The sequence below is a fragment of the Euprymna scolopes genome, chromosome 18 (assembly GCF_053919585.1).
Source record: "Euprymna scolopes isolate OS-2025 chromosome 18, ASM5391958v1, whole genome shotgun sequence".
Classification (NCBI taxonomy): Eukaryota; Metazoa; Mollusca; class Cephalopoda; order Sepiida; family Sepiolidae; genus Euprymna; species Euprymna scolopes.
In genome coordinates, this window is record NC_136499.1 from 88,896,274 (window position 1) to 88,914,218 (window position 17,945).

At 32.6% G+C, this 17,945-nt stretch overlaps 1 pseudogene; it reads right to left on the bottom strand.

Moving 5' to 3' along the window:
- Nucleotides 1-4,185: 4,185 nt before the first annotated feature.
- LOC145298055 (U2 spliceosomal RNA) lies at nt 4,186-4,322 on the bottom strand (annotated as a pseudogene).
- Between the last annotated feature and the right edge of the window lie 13,623 nt (nt 4,323-17,945).

The following is a 17,945-nucleotide window of genomic DNA, read 5'->3' on the forward strand; positions in this document are numbered from 1 at the left end:
CCTATAATACAATTTATAATCTGTAAGTTTTTAAAAATTTCGGTTATATATATATATATATATATATATATATATATATATATATATATATATATATATATATATATATATATACATATATATGTGCGTGTGTGTGTGTGTGTGTGTGTATGTGTGTGTACTAGCATAATCCGGATGTTGCTCGGTAGAAATACACATATTCGGTTAAGGACTCCCTAAAACAAATTAACCTATGATTATTAAGTGCAGTATCATATGTGTGTCACGTGAATTACTGACTATGTATATAAACAGCTAAAATAGATACACAGAGAAATGTCGGCAGTTTCTAGTAGAAACCAATGTCGGCTCTGGAAAACTGCGAGCACTGATGGCAGTTACTAAAATAAAATCATATGGCTTCCACTGTCGTGCATTGTCTGGCAGTTGCAGGAGGTTAGGGTCGTTTTAGGCGGTTACTTGCATTTACAACTGTGACTGTCAGTTCACGGTCAATGGCGGCCATGATCACTATCGCTTTAATTTTATTGCTCCAAAATGAAATTGGCTGTCACCGGATATTAGTGACAAGCACTGGTTATCACTGACGTGGAGTGGTGATTTGAGGCAGTTATTTGACACAGGCTGTATATGCACCTGTCAGTTTCCATTAGACTGCTCCGAAATGAAACTGCCTGCTGCCTGTCTTCAATTTTCGAGCACGGTCATCCAGTGGAGGAACTGCCCTTTAATGGCGATTATGACTGTTATCTGCTGTAACTCAGGAACAGTGCTCTTTTAAGGTAGTTATTTTCACTTGCTTGCAAATTATTGCTATATTGAGACGGTAAAATAGAACTGAATTTTACCAAGTATTCTATCCTTATGACACGCGGTCAATTCTTGATTACTATATCTATCTATTTATCTATTTATCTATCTATCTATCTATCTATCTATCTTTATCTCTCTTATATATATTTATATTATCTTACATATATACATATATATATAAAATTTTTAGATGTACAATTTCTATTTACGAGGGGTGCGTAATAAGTAATGCCCCTGACCCACTTCCCATAGCAGTAGAGTAATGAAACTTGGCACAGTTATTAGTCTTTCTCTACATAGAAACCACCCAGAGTTATGCATTTCTCCCATCGTTTGATGCAGCTCTGGAGACCGTTTTTGTAGAACACCCTAGGTTGATCCTCCAACCACGACGTGACTTCAGAAATCAAGGCTGCATCATCTGGGAAACGCTTTCCTTTCAAAAACAACTTCATGGCTGGGAAGAGGTGAAAGTCAGAGGGTGCAAGGTCAGGAGACCATGGAGGATGGGGAGTTATTTCATAACGACACACCTGTGCTTCTGATCTGGCTACATGCGAGTTGTGGACCAGAACGTTGTCCTGCAGGAGGAGGGTACCTTTGCTGATCTTGCCCCGCCTCTTGATTTTGATAGCTTCCCTTAATTTCCTCAAAAGTGAAGCATAATAGGCTCCTGTAATCGTGGTACTTTGCCAGGAAATCTGTCATTACTACTCCGTCCTGGTCCCAGAAGATAGTGAGCATGATCTTGCCAGCGGAGGGATGCACCCTTACCTTCTTTAGAGGTGGTGAGTCCAAGTGCTTCCACTGCACTGACTGAGCTTTGGTCTCTGGATCATAGTGATGGATCCAGGTTTCATCCTGTGTAATCAGTCTGTTGAAAAACTTTGACTCATCTTCTTGGCACATCTCCAAATTCATCCTCGAGCACTCGACACGTTTTCGCTTCTGGAATGGTGTAAGCAACCTGGGAATCCATCTGGCAGACACCTTATGCATATGCAAATGGTCATCAATGATAGTTTCCACAGACTCTATACTAATCTTAACATCTTGCGCCGATCTTCCAAAATGGTAGTCTCAACTTGACGGACAGATGCCTCATCAATGGCAAAAGGGGGCGACCAGGTCTGGGAGCTGTTTCCACAGACTTCCGGCCATGTTTGAATTCACTATGCCAGCGTTTTACAAGGTCATATGATGGGGCATTATCACCATAAGTTTCTTTCATTTCATCAAAAGTTTCCTGTGGTGTGCGTCCTTTCACATACAAAAACTGGATCACTGCTCGACATTCAACAGGCTCCATTTTACACCTGACTCAGTTCAAATATCTGTAAAACAGAAACCACAATTAGGTCAGAGCTGTAATCTGCCACATAACCCGTAGAGATATAAATCATTTCACATACAAAATTTCAGCTAGATCAGACAACGAGAAATTGGTTAGGGGCATTACTTATTGCACACACCTCGTATTACTACATATCCATTCTTATTACTACATATATATATATATATATATATATATATATATATATATATATATATATATATATATATATGTACATATATACATACACGTTTTCCGGGATTTAATGAGGATCATCAAATGGTCTATCCCTCATACTTTTATTGTCATCGAAATCGATGAAATCGACCATTTATTAATCAAATCGATTAATTGCCTACTTTAGTTACCCTCACGCGCATTGTACTAGAAGGAAGCTTCACATGCCTCCCCTCAGAGACTTAGTCTACAATACATGCTGATCTTATAAAATTATCGGTAAATAAAAGCTTCACTTAAAGTTTAAAATGCAAAAGTCAAACATCATTCTCCAGTTGTGCTCTAAACGAAATATTAATTTCGAATGTGCATTTGTCTTATCAAAAAAAACCGAGTGTTGGTTTTACAAAATTATTTTTACATGAATTAAAGCACAGCGTATAAAATGCATGTATCTTAGTTTAATTGTTCTCTGAAAAGAAACATTCATTTTAAACACGCCCTGTTTTATAAAATAACCTTCTGTTGATTTTATATGACGGGCCTTTCTGATTGTGCGGTGATAAACTTTCTCAAATTGACTTGTGATATTGGGCTCTATATAAATTTTGATTTGAGTCAAAATCGAACTTCCCTCGTTAATCAGATTATTTTCGATTATCGATTTTCGATACCTATCAGAGGCATTTTGATACAAAACTTACGTAAAAATACTCCCAGATACATCACACGTACCTTCGTGGGAAAATTTCAAAAATCGACCCAATTATTTGAATCCATAGGAAGCTAACTCGCATACAGACACAGTTCATTTATATATATATATATATATATATATATATATATATATATATATATATATATATATGTATATGTGTGTGTGTGTGTGTGTAACTGAAAATGTGTCAGCAAGTAAAAGCATATTGAAATAAAAATATAGAATAAACTGATAAACTGTTTTAGAACACGTTTTAGATACAAAAAAATGATTATATTTTCTCTTTATTTTCTAATTAATTTCGGATTTTAAAATCTCTCATCAGAGAAAGAATTCTTTAGTTGTTTTTTTTTCATCGAAGTAAAAGTAAAAGCCCATCCTCATGTTGTGTTATCGAGCTCGCGCTAGTTGACATTGTACGTAGAACTCTGTAGATTCTTTTTTTTTATTTTTAAAGCCGGAAAGGCGCGCGATCGTCAAATATGTAATTTAGAAAATGTCGGTACATAAAAGCATCTTGGAATAAAAAATATAAAATAAACAGATAAACTGTTTTAGAACACGCTTTTAGATGCGAAAAAAAGAATTTTACTAATTTTTTCTTGTTAATTTCTGATTTAAAATCCCACATTAAAGTATATATATATATATATATATATATATATATATATATATATATATATATATATATATATATATATATTGTTTTTAAAATATAATTCAGACACTCTTATGAGTCGTAGACGATGAAACACATGTCAGTGGATAATTATATTTAAAAAAACAATATATATGCCGCTCCCCATATGGGGGTATAAAATTGGTTAAATGGGAAAATTATTCCCAACTCGCATTTAGGTACAAGGCCGATAGCCATTAGTCGCGTGCTCTCGTGTAATGAATGAATGCGTGAATTTAGGATTGGCATGGAATTCTTAAAGATAAACTAAAATGACCGGAATATGGGCTGAAATGACTTAAATAAATAAAAAGTAAATCACATAGAATGACTTTAATGAACTTAAGGATGAATTGAATGACCTTAAGAATGACTTGAATGCTTAAAAAATAACTGGAATCCTTCAAAAACAACTTGAATGATCTGGAGAATGACTTGAATGGCTTTGAGACTGACTGGTTGTAAAGTGGGTGATCATTTTACATTAAATTAATACAGAAAAGTGATCCCCCACTTTATATCACAAAGTTACAAACATAAGTACAGCATGTAAAAAGAACAGATACTACACTTTGATCTAGGCCAAAAGGCAAAGAAAAGCTTAAAAAGCTAAGAACAGCATCTATTAAGAACAGACCTTTGATCTTAACCAAAAAGGCCAAGCACAAAAGTGTTACGGACAGACCGATAGACCGACCGATCGACCGACCGACCGACCGACCGACCGACAGACCGACGGACTGACGGAGTGACTTATAGAGTCGTTTGCACGCGACTAAAAATGCACTTTCGTAAATAATTGAATTCATTTAAAACAGGGGGTCTCAACCGGGGTCCACATGGACCCTAGGGGTCCATGGAATATTTCTGGGGGTCCACAGGCAAAACATAACAACATTATCATAATTATTATAGTTGTTGTAGAATACTTTATTTGCATTAAATTAGTTTTCATTTAAAAATAAAGCTTAATTATATAATATTTCTTTGATTATTAAAACCTCAAAATTTATATTAGTGAAAAATAGAAGATTGTCTTATGACCAATACATATGAAGGGACCCACCAAGATAAAAAGAAGGAAAAGGGGTCCATGAGTAAAAACAGGTTGAGAACCACTGATATAAAACGTATCGCAAAAACAAAAACAAACGACATCGCAGTAAATCCCGATATATCCAAACAGTCGTGTGAGACGGTTGAGCGGCAAGGGTCCTTATCGTGGGGTCCCGATTTCGAATCTGCCTACATTCAGCCACTCTGATGAGTCGTAGACGACGAAACACGTGTCAGTAGATAATTATATTTTCAAAACAATATATATGCCGCTCCCCATATGGGAGTACCAAATTGGTTTAAGGGAAAATTATTCCCAACTCGCATTTAAATAAAAATGCACTTTCGTAAATAATTGAATTCATTCAAAATGTATCGCAAAAACTCGGTTCTGAAATTGCATTTGCCGCGCTTGCTATGCACTTTCCAAATCTCCAAACTGAAAATCAAAATAATGGTTCCTTCGCAGTAGCGTATAAGTGCTAAGACTTAAAGAAAAGCTTAAACAAACGTGTCAGTCATAGGTAATAATTTATTTTATTCTTCGAGTGCAACCAACAAACAATTGAATTTATCGTGTGAAAAGGAAGATAAAAATTCGCGCACTTCGAAAAACTTGCCTCTCATAAGGTTGTAGTTGAAATGGAAAATAGGTGTTTATTTATTTATTTTAAAGAAAGTTAGAAATGTAATATTTCACCTTATAATTTTATCTACAACATGCTAGTCACCCCAGCTATAGATTAATGGGTTCACACGTAAGCGTAAAAGATTTATGCATATTGAATCAAACTCACACTGATATCATCACACTCGTCCACTCCTATACACATACCCAAATACACACACGATAACACATACATGTACTCAATAGACTTACCAAAACTACATAGTATGTTTTCTACCCCACAAGATAAAAGATTACTAATACCATTTAATTTAATGTAAGAATAAAGAGTTACTAAATATTGTTACAAGAAATAAGAAAACGATTTCGTGTTACTTTTCAAGAATGAGCTATATATGTGAGCCTACCTGACAGTAATACACTCATTACAACGATGTAAAGGACTATTCAAACAGCACGGACTTAATTGATGACACAACACTACCCATCTACGAGGGATCTTTTATATTTACTCCCACCGGTAGGCAGTATGTTTTAATGCTTTCTTCGTTCTTAATAAGACCAATTTCTATTATAGCTATCCAAGAGCCCCCCCCCCGTCTAAATTATTTTATTCACCTGTAACCTAATAATATATTTTATTCACCTGTAACCTAATAATATATTTTATTCACCTGTAACCTAATAATATATTTTATTCACCTGTAACCTAATAATATATTGTATTCGCTTGTAACCTAATAATATATTTTATTCACTTGTAACCTAATAATATATTTTATTCACTTGTAACCTAATAATATATTTTATTCACCTGTAACCTAATAATATATTTTATTCACCTGTAACCTAATAATATATTTTATTCACCTGTAACCTAATAATATATTTTATTCACTTGTAACCTAATAATATATTTTATTCACTTGTAACCTAATAATATATTTTATTCACCTGTAACCTAATAATATATTTTATTCACCTGTAACCTAATAATATATTTTTTGTCACTTCAAATTTTCTGTCTTCTCATCAACATCGCTATTTCTGCAATTCCAAAACACATTCTAACTTTCTCTTTTCTCTTTCTGACAACTGATCTCATACTATAACTAAGTTATACGTTATGAGTTTCAAATATTATCCCTACAGTGAAATTTGGAGGTGGGCGTATAATAGATTGGGGTTATTTCTTTTAAGCCAGCCCTGGAAAACTTCACATCATAGAAGAGAAAATTAATTTTCGAATAGATCGGGCCATACTTGACGATAATTACTCGCAGTGTGCAGAGGATTTGATCGTGCCTAATGGTTGGATATCGCAGAAGGACAACGATCCCAAGCACACGACTAAGGCAACTACTACATGATTTCAGGAAAAGGAAATAGAGGCATTAGTATGGCCAAGTCAATAACCTGATCTCAACTTAATTGAAAATCTGTGCCAAAAATTGTAGTTAATTCTACAAAAGAGAGATCTGAGGAATCCGAGAAAACTAAAACGAATTTATTAAGAAGAGTGGAATAAAATACCAGTTAACAGTTGTAACAATCTCAAAGTATCCCAAACGTTTGGAAGCTGCTATGGCGAGTAAAGGCCATATTACTAAAAACTAAACTATTTTTTGTGTGTGTTGGATACTTTTTGAACCGTAGATATGACATTCATGTACTTATCTAGTGAATGCGTAATTATATACGATTTTTGATACCAGATTTGTATTTATCATACAAATAGTTTTCATGTTATACAAATAAATCTACTTTTTTCTATGTATCGGATACTTATTTCACCCACTATATATATATATATATATATATATATATATATATATATATATATATATATATATATATGCGTGTCAATGTACAACAAAAAGAAAATGTTGAAAATGCAAATTCTATTTTTACCTACGCTTTCAGCTTCCATTTTGATTCTATGAAATCAAAGTCAATTTCAGTTGAATGCAAGCCGTTGTCCCTCCATTTCGTTTTGTAATAAGTGCGACAAGGGCATAAATATAGGCGAACCAATTTTTTGTGAAGCAAATAACATCAAATAGAAACGAACATACATATCCATAAATTTCTCATAGCTAATTTTAACGTTTCCCGTACCGGGTGCGACTAAATATTCTTACACATTTGTTGGGTTTAAATAATAAAATGAATAAGTACTAATAATTTTTTTTTAAATAATAATAATTAAATAATAAAATGAATAAGTACTAATAATTTTTTAAATAATAATAATTAAATAATAAAATAAATAAGTAATAATCATTTTTAAAATAATAATAATTAAATAATAAAATTATTTTTTAAATAATAATAATTAAATAATAAAATGAATAAGTAATAATAATTTTTTAAAAATAATAATAATTAAATAATAAAATGAATAAGTAATAATAATTTTTTAAAAATAGTAATAATTAAATATTAAAATGAATAAGTAATAAAATTTTTTAAATAATAATAATAATTAAATAATAAAATGAATATATATAATAATTTTTTTTAAAATAATAACAATTAAATAATAAAATCAATAAGTAATAATCATTTTTTAAATAATAATAATTAAATATTAAAATGAATAAGTAATAAAATTTTTTAAATAATAATAATAATTAAATAATAAAATGAATAAGTAATAATAATTTTTTAAAAATAATAATAATTAAATAATAAAATGAATAAGTAATAAATTTTTTTAAATAATAATAATAATAATTAAATAATAAAATGAATAAGTAATAATCATTTTTTTAAAATAATAATAATTAAATAATAAAATGAATAAGTAATAATATTTTTTAAAATAATAATTATATAATAAAATGAATAAGTAATAATCATTTTTTACAAAGAATAATTAAATAATAAGCTGAATGAGTAATAATCATTTTTTAAATAATAATAATTAAATATTAAAATGAATAAGTAATAAAATTTTTTTAAAATAATAATAATTAAATAATAAAATGAATAAGTAATAATCATTTTTTTAAAATAATAATAATTAAATAATAAAATGAATAAGTAATAAATTTTTTTAAATAATAATAATAATTAAATAATAAAATGAATAAGTAATAATCATTTTTTTTAAATAATAATAATTAAATAATAAAATGAATAAGTAATAATATTTTTTTAAAATAATAATTATATAATAAAATGAATAAGTAATAATCATTTTTTAAAATAATAATTAAGTAAAAAAATGAATAAGTAATAATCATTTTTTAAAAAATAATTAAATAATAAAATGAATAAGCAATAATCATTTTTAAAAAATAATAATTCAATAATAAAATGAATAATTAAAAATCATTTAAAAAATAATATTAATAGTAAAATGAATAAGTAATAATCATTGTTTAAAAATAATTATTAAATAATAAAATGAATAAGTAATAATCATTTTAAAAAAATAATAATTAAATACTAAAATCTATAAGTGATAGTCATTTTTAAAAAAATAATAATTAAATAAAAAAATGAATAAGTAATACTCATTTTAAAAAAAAATAATGTTAAACTAATAAAATGAATAGATAATAATCATTTTAAAAATATAATAATTAAATAATAAAATGAATAAGTAATAATCATTTTTTTAAAAATAATAATTAAATGATAAAATGAATAAGTAATTATAATGTTTTTTTTAAAAATAATGATTAAATAATAAAATTAATATGTAATAATCATTTAAAAAATAATAATTAAATAATAGAATTAATAAGTAATAATAATTTAAAAAAATAATAATTAAATCATAAAATGAAAAAGTAATAATCATTTTTTTTAAATAATAATTAAATAATAAAATTAATAAGTTATAATCATTTTTTAAAAATGATATTTAAATAATAAAATGAATAAGTTATAATCATTTAAAAAATAATATTTAAATAATAAAATGAATAAATAATAATACTGTTTTTAAATAATAATTAAATAATAAAATGAATAAGTAATAAACATTTAAAAAATAATAATTAAATAATAAAATGAATAAGTAATAATAATGTTTTTTTTTCCAAATATACACTTAATAACTTTTTATTTTATGTCACTGGAATATTGGTGCAAGTTTGTCTCTATGTTTTAAAAATATACAGTGATTTTACTTCATGTGTGGATACCTAAAGTCAAATATATGCAATCGTCGCCTTCGATCATTTGAGCAATCAAAAGAAGCTTTTTTAGTAAATAAGAATCAAGTATTTCTGTACATGTATATTTCTATACACTCTCTTAAGTCCAAACACACTATCCATCCATCCATTTATCTATCTATCTATCTATCTATCTATCTATCTATCTATCTATCTATCTATCTATCTATCTACCTATCTATTTATCTATCTATCTATGATTAGTTTTTTTGAGAAAAGAAATCCAGCAGAGTGTTCAATTAAAAGGAAAATCCGAAATATAAGAGCTTATTTATATTTTGTACAGAAGGTTGTTAGATGAGACAAGTCATTGGTACCGTCGGTTTCAAGCCCGATAGTTAGGACCGTTTAAGATATCCATATCAAACTCTCTTCAGCCAATACTCGTCTCTTTTTTTAGTAGGAAAAATCCAACCAGGAGACGCGTATTGGCTGAAGAGAGTTTGATATGGATATCTTAAACGGTCCTAACTATCGGGCTTGAAACCGACGGTACCAATGACTTGTCTCATCTAACAACCTTCTGTACACAAAATCTATCTATCTATCTATCTATCTATCTATCTATCTATCTATCTATCTATTGTACTCGCGATATTGAGTTCTAGATTCGGGGGCTTTAATGTGTGGATTTGCCCCCAGTTGGTAATACTCCCGGTCCCATTCTCCTCTGAATTAATCCAGTAGAACCCCGGGATACGGAATTAATCCGTTCCGGGGTTGAGATTGTAAGATGAAATCGGCGTATGACGGAGCCTAACCAAAATTTTATACAGTTAATATTAAAAATTAGTTACAAAATACAGTGCAGTATATAATACATATGTATATAATCAAATACTATTATAATTAAAACTGTAAGCCGGGGCAAATACCGTAACCAGGGGCCGTAAAAACATTGTATTCCACATTGTAACATGAAAAAATCTTTTAAAATCAATTATATAAGCACTTAGTTACGTACATTTTCATGGAAACTCGTTGAATTTCATGGTAATCTATTTCTTTCAAAACTGATGGGGTAAACACAAGGTGGACCGCATCAGGTGTAATAGGTCTAAAAGGTTATAAGCAGGACTTTGGCTAAATAAATTAATCTCTCTTTTCTTTTAAAGATAAATTAATCAGTTTGCTGGATAAATTATCAGCATCAACGAGACTGTCTGAAAACAAGAATTTCGGTACCAAAAACAAACACATGCAAACAAAATTACGAATTATCTTTTCATTTGAAGAAATTAAGAAAATCTTTAAACAAAATTTGCAGGTACAGAAAAGACTTTATTGAATCACGCATGCATCGTTTTTAGGTGACTTAGTAAGAATTTAAACCAACGATTTAGAAGAAAAAAAATAAACAAATTAATTAAAAATAAAATAAAAGAAACATAATGGAAATGAAAATTGAAACCATAAATAAATAAAAAATATATACAATAAGTTATAGAAATAAACAATGATTAATCAACAAAATGATAAAATAAATAAAAAATTCTCAAAATAATTAACACAATGTTGTTGTAGAAATTACTCGCCAAAATTAACTATGAGAACATTAGCACATTCATAAACTGTTTAAAATCAACAAAAGTAAAGAAAATAAAAAGAACGAAAAAAAAATCGAAAATTTCGAAAGACGCAAGAAGGAAAAGAAGTCAGTCATTATATGTTAGATAATAAAACGGTCATTCAAATAGAGAAAAGAGCGTTTAAACGAACTCTTATTAATTGATAGCAGAGAGGTTAAAAGAAAACCCTAGTGAATAAACGGAAGTTGGGAATCGGTATTTAATTACGGACAAGAGATCTGTTTTCCTGAGAAATCTTTAGGCGAATAGACGCAAAAATAGGTGCTCGTTACTAAAGTTTAAGGTATGTCTATATTTATCTCTTTCTTCCTCATACTCGATTATATATATATATATATATATATATATATATATATATATATATATATATATATATATATATATGTATATATATATTGGGTATTTAGGCAGCATATTTTTATTCAGACAAAAGAAGAATAGGCTAACCAACAGCGTGCAAAGTATTTCCTGGATGAACTATCACAAGAATATATAGATAAAGAAGGCTCTGTAGATTGCATTAAAAAAAGAATCTCTTCGCTATGATCAGAGACCATGATAATGGCCGCTCAAGATCAAGGCTTGATGACCAATGCTTTTAAAAAGATGAGTGGTCTCAGCAATAGCAACAAGTGCAGGTTCTGTGAGGCACCTGACATCCAGTTGTAAAGTCCTGTTGGGGGACGGCTTTTATACAACGCAATGAAGTTTGTAAATATCTCCACTGGAAAATCTGTAAAAAGTTGAATATCCAATGTAATAGCAAATCTTGGGAACATGCACCGGAAAGAACAGTTGGAAATAAGTCATGCACCATCCACTATGACTACGAAATTCCTAAAGCTACGTACATAGAAAATGGGGCTTTTAAACCTGACATAGTGAAATGGGACAAGAAGGAGAAAGTGGCAACCCTAGTTGAAGCAAGCATCCCTAATGATGCTGATCTTAACAGAGCAGAGAGGGAGAAAATAACAAAATACCAAGTACGACATGAAAAGAAACTGGAATCTTAAAAAGGTATAAATCATACCAATCATTATAGGAACAACTGGGCTAATGAAAAATTATTTCAAAAATTATCTGGCGAATATACCCGGTGAATCAAGTGCAAAAGAAATACAAACAATAGAACTTAAAGGGAACGGTTAGAATCTTAAAAAAGATCTCTCGGTTAGAGTAACTAAACTAATAGGAGAATGTTTGGCATCCGGTAGAATGCTCCATCCCCAGGAAAAAAAACAAAGTGATACGGAAATTAAAACAAAAGAGACAATATTGCACGGAGTATTTTTGCTTAATGATTTTTTTTTTGTCATTTTTCCATTTTTCGAATGGTCATTCTTACGTCTCGGTCGAATTTGTGTAGGAAAGTCTCGTAGTCGTTTTTTTCATCCATTGCTTATTTTTGTTTTTGCAACTACTTTCAACTGATTTCCTTCAGTCGTCTTCAAGCAGTTTTTGATGACTGTTTCATTTAAAATCTGGATGCATTTATATGCTTCAGTTCAAATTACATTTAAATTATTTGAAATAGCGAAGCATATCCTGCGTGAAAAATACATTTTAAGTATTAACCTGGCTAAAATAAATGTACAATGGCTTTAAAGTGTGATTTACAAAGTGGTATGGAATTTGCAGTTTTTTATTTATAAATTTGTTAATTTAAAAACCAGTAATAACATTTTAAATGCCTGTGTACGTAACTATCCAAAACACACACACACACACGCACACACACACCAACACACACACACGTGTGTGTTTATAAAGTTATATTTGTACATCTTTATCTATATTATAATTTAAATTTATTAAAAAAATGTAAATTCCTTATATTTTGTAAATCACACTTTTAAACCATTGTACATTTTTTAGCCATATTCTTTACACGTTTTTTTTTTTAAACAGGAGACGCTTCACTATTTCAAGTATTGAACTGATGCATATCAAAGCATCCAGATTTTAAACGAAACAGTAATGAAGAACTGCATGAAGACGACTGAAGAAACTCAGTGGAAAGTACTTGCAAGAAAAGCAAGAGATACAAAAATTAATATGGAACTTTCCCACACAAATTCGACCGAGACATAAAAATGATCATGAGAAATACGGAAAAATTACAAACAAAAACTCTTGGGCAATGTCAAAACATTTTAATTCACTGCTTGCATAGCCATATAGCGCAACAGTTAGAAGCTCCGACTGTCATTTGGGCGCTCAAGTTTCGATCCTAGCTTGAGGTAGTTGCTGGTCTAGCCGCATTGATGAGCTGTGAAACAGCGAAATATAACTGTATGTGAATAACTATAATGCTCCTTATCTTAGATTGAGCATTTGGGAAGTGATATGCAAATTACCATTAACGTATGACGCGATGGTCTTTGTGTAAACAAATTGAGCTTAGGTATTTGGACATTGTTAATTCACTGCTCGCATAGCAGCAGCCGTATAGCGGAGACTGTCGTTTGGGCGATTGAGTTTCGATCCTGGCTTGAGGTAGTTGCTGGTCTAGCCGCACTGATGAGCTGTGAAACAGCGAAACAGTACTCTATGTGGATGACTATATATATATATATGCACATATATATGTGTATATATATATGTGCTTACTGATAATTTTTTTATAATATAATATGATATATATAATTATTTTTTTAATATAATAATTAAATAAAATAATTATATATATGCGACTTGATAGTATATATATATATATATATATATAAATATATATATATATATAAATATAATGATAAATATAATGTTTTCACTTTGACTTTCCATGTCTCACTGACTTTAGCAAATAGGGTGCATACCTTTATAACTATTTGCTAATATTTTCACTCCTCTGATGAGATGGTAGACATCGAAACCCTATAGGTTAAGGAGATAAACTTTCTAAAACATTCTTTGTCTTGCTTAGAATAATAAAAATTCTTTGATATGAAACTCAACCACTTCATTTCATTTCAATGAGAGTTTTTGAAATTCATTGAATTACAATTTAATTTATTTGCTCTATCTTGAATATCGAGCAATTCTCGTTTAGATGGGATAACTTATAGAATATTACTGCCAGTAATATTTTGTAAACCTACAATCTCACGTTTACATAACCACTGATTGTTAAATAAAAACTACTCCGAAGAATAAATATATATATATATATATAGCATAAAGCGTAAGTGAAGAGAGAGAGAGAGAGAGAGAGAGAGAGAGAGAGAGAGAGAGAGAGAAAGAGTACAATTCCACAAGAGGAGACTTATCTGGATAATGACAAGCTCAACAATTATCATTGGAGCTTATATAAAAGTGCAACAAGAGTCTGGAATGAAGTCACAAAACTATATATTGGTAGATATAGAATGGATCATTTATTGAATAATGGAATAAAAGCAAAATTTTGGGGATAGAAGGGACTCTTTATGCCAAGCTTCTCATCAGAAGAGTAGAGACGCTGCTAGGTAGCATGGGGAAGATGCGGTGTCTAGCGTAGGGTTCATTAGGGACGAAAAAGATTAAGAGGAATTATAGAATGTTGTGGGAAGCTTTATTGAATTCTAAATCAATAAAAGAGAAGCTTGTTATATATAGTATGATGTATAAAATTGTATATGGTCTTTAACATAGTGTTGAGTTTAAAGAGTATTTGTTTTAGGGTTAAATTGGGGGTGTATTGTTGTTGCTTGTTCAAATTTTAACGGCTTGTGGGGTGTCTATTATCTATGGAGTGTTATTTTTGACAGGTGCAACCCAAACGGCAAATGGCGGATATAAAAACGCTAATAAAATAATTATAAAAACGCTTATAATTTAGGGAGGGGGTTTAATTCAAGGTTGCAATACTGATTAGGCAATATTCGGCAATATTTTTAAGTTTCTTCTGTTATGGTATAGGGAGTATGATTATAAGGGGGCGGTCGGAGGACAGGATGGCAATGTCTATGAGTGCGTTTAACTTGATGCGAAAGGTTTAATGATACGTATAGTTGGTAAGGTGGAAGAATAAGGGGACATTTACCACTTTTAAAAGTGATAGTAATACTACTAATAGTAGGGTAATTATAACAATGAGAATGATAATAATAATGATAATTATAATAATAGTAATAATAATAAAAATAAAAATGAAATAAAAGTAAAAATAAAGATTAAAACGTAAAAAATAAAGGTAAAAAAATAAAAATAGAAGCAGCTGTGATAAAAGAAATGCCAATGTTGAAGGTAATAACAATGAAAATGAAGATAATGGTAACGGATATGGTCGCAATAATGGGGATAATAACGGGAGTTATAATAATAACAACAATTATAATGAAGACTATAATAATAATAATAATAATAATAATAATAATAATAATAATAATAATAATAATAATAATAATAATAATAGCGGTAAAAACAAGACAATAATAATAATGAGAGTAATAATAGTGATAACAATACGACTACCACTACCTCCGCTATCACCACCACTACTACTACTAATAATAATAATAATGATAACAATGTTAATAATATTTACAAGGGAATGCGTAAAAGAAGGGGATAGAGACAAGTGGGGGTGTCAAAATAACAGGAAATACAAGGTGAGTGGTCCTGTGAAAAAATAGAATAAAGTAAAATAAAATGAGAGCCATGGAAATGGATAAGGCTAGGGGAGAAACCCCGACAGAAACGATGGAGTGGAGCCCCTTAGGCGGTTGGACGGCATACTTGCCTCCCTCCGGCAGCTCCTGCACCCTTGTTCGTCCCCAGCCGTCTCGACTATGTCTTGCCGTTGGAATTGGGCGGGCCAGGACGAGGCTGATGCAGCGCAATTCCCCCTCACTATAATCCAAATCCAGCGCAAGTCAGGGTGTCAAACATTGCGTCAACACCAAGCCCTGTGGCGATGGGCGAGCGGCAAAGCAGCAGGTGTGTAAATCACTGGGAGCTGTAGCTGCAAACCTGCACACAGGCGGCCAGAAACTGATCGTACTCCACTAGACCGAGGGGGTGCTGGCAACTGGCTGGCTGACCGAGCAGTCCTTTTCAGGATCACTCTACTCGCCTCCATGGCATGAGGACGGGGCGATAAAAGGAGCCCTAAACATAGCTGCTTCACCATCACCCCTGGCCAGCATACCGCGGCTGGCTGTGTTTCCCTCACAGCGGTCCAGACATGAGAAAGAAAGGGTTGGTGCTAACCTTAGCATCATGGAATGTTCGTACTTTGCTCGACAACCCCAGAGCTAACCGACCCGAGACAAGAACTGCTCTTGTAGCAAGGGAGCTTGCCCGCTATAAGGTAGACACCGCAGCCCTCAGTGAGACTCGCCTCTCAGACAAGGGTCAACTGACAGAGTCAGGTGGCGGCTACACCTTTTTCTGGAGTGGACGCAGCAGCGAGGAGCGCAGAGAGGCTGGCGTGGGCTTCGCCATCAAGACTGAGCACGTGAGGAAGCTGGTCAGCATCCCGGACGGTATCAATGACCGGCTGATGAAGATGCAACTCCCGCTCAGCAAGGGAAGAACCGCCACACTGATCAGCGTCTACGCACCAACCATGACTAACCCCAAAGATACCAAGGACCAGTTCTATGAAGATCTGGAAAGCCTCATCTCCGCTGCTCCGCAGAGAAAGAAGCTCATCGTCCTCGGCGACTTCAATGCCCGCGTTGGCACGGACCATTCCACTTGGGACCGGGTCCTTGGCTACCATGGAGTGGGCAAGTGCATTAGTAACGGCCTACGGCTGCTCAGCCTCTGCGCTGCACACGACCTTTCCATCACCAACACCATGTTCCGCCTACCCACCCGTAGCAAGACGTCGTGGATGCACCCACACTCCCACCACTGGCATCTGATCGACTACGTCATCATCAGGGCAAGGGACAGGAGAGATGTAAGGTTGACTAAGGTTGTGTGCGGTGCCGACTGTTGGACAGACCACCGCCTGACCATATCCAAAATGTGCCTCTACATCCAACCCAAGAGGCGGCCTCAGGGCCAGAAAGTCACAAAGCGCCTTGACGTGGAGAAACTGAAAAGTCAAGATGTCATCCATGAGCTACAGGAAGCAATCAACGACAAGCTATCTGTCCCCCTTACCATCTCGAACACTATTGAAGATCAGTGGGCACACCTCAGAGACTCCACCTACTCCATCGATCTCGAAATCATTGGACCCAAGAAAAAGAAGCACCAGGACTGGTTTGATGAAAATGACTCTGAGATTCAACCCCTCCTGGAGGCGAGCAACTACGCCAACTTCTCCGTGCACATCAGAGTGACCCCAAGTGCTTCGCAAAGAAAACTGCCTTCATCAACATCCGCAGCAAGGTGCAGGCCATACTCCGCTCCATGCAGGATGCTTGGCTCAGCGCCAAAGCAGATGAGATCCAGGAACATGCCGATAGCCATGATATGAGGAAGTTTTACGATGCGCTGAGGGCTGTCTACGGTCTCCAGTCCTCTAGCTCCTCCCCCATGCTTAGCTCCGATGAAACAACTCTCTTGAATGACAAAAAGCAGATCCTTGATAGATGGGCAGAGCACTTTAACAGCGTGCTAAACCGGCCATCTTCCATCAACGATGAAGCCATCGACCAACTACGCCAGGAGCCTATCAACGAGGAGCTCGACATCCCACCCTCGTCAAAGGAAGTAAGCAAAGCCATCAAGCAACTTTCCTCTGAGAAGGCCCCTGGCCCCGACTCAATTCCAGCAGAAGTATACAAATCTGGTGGACCTACATTGCTTGTAAGACTGGCAGAA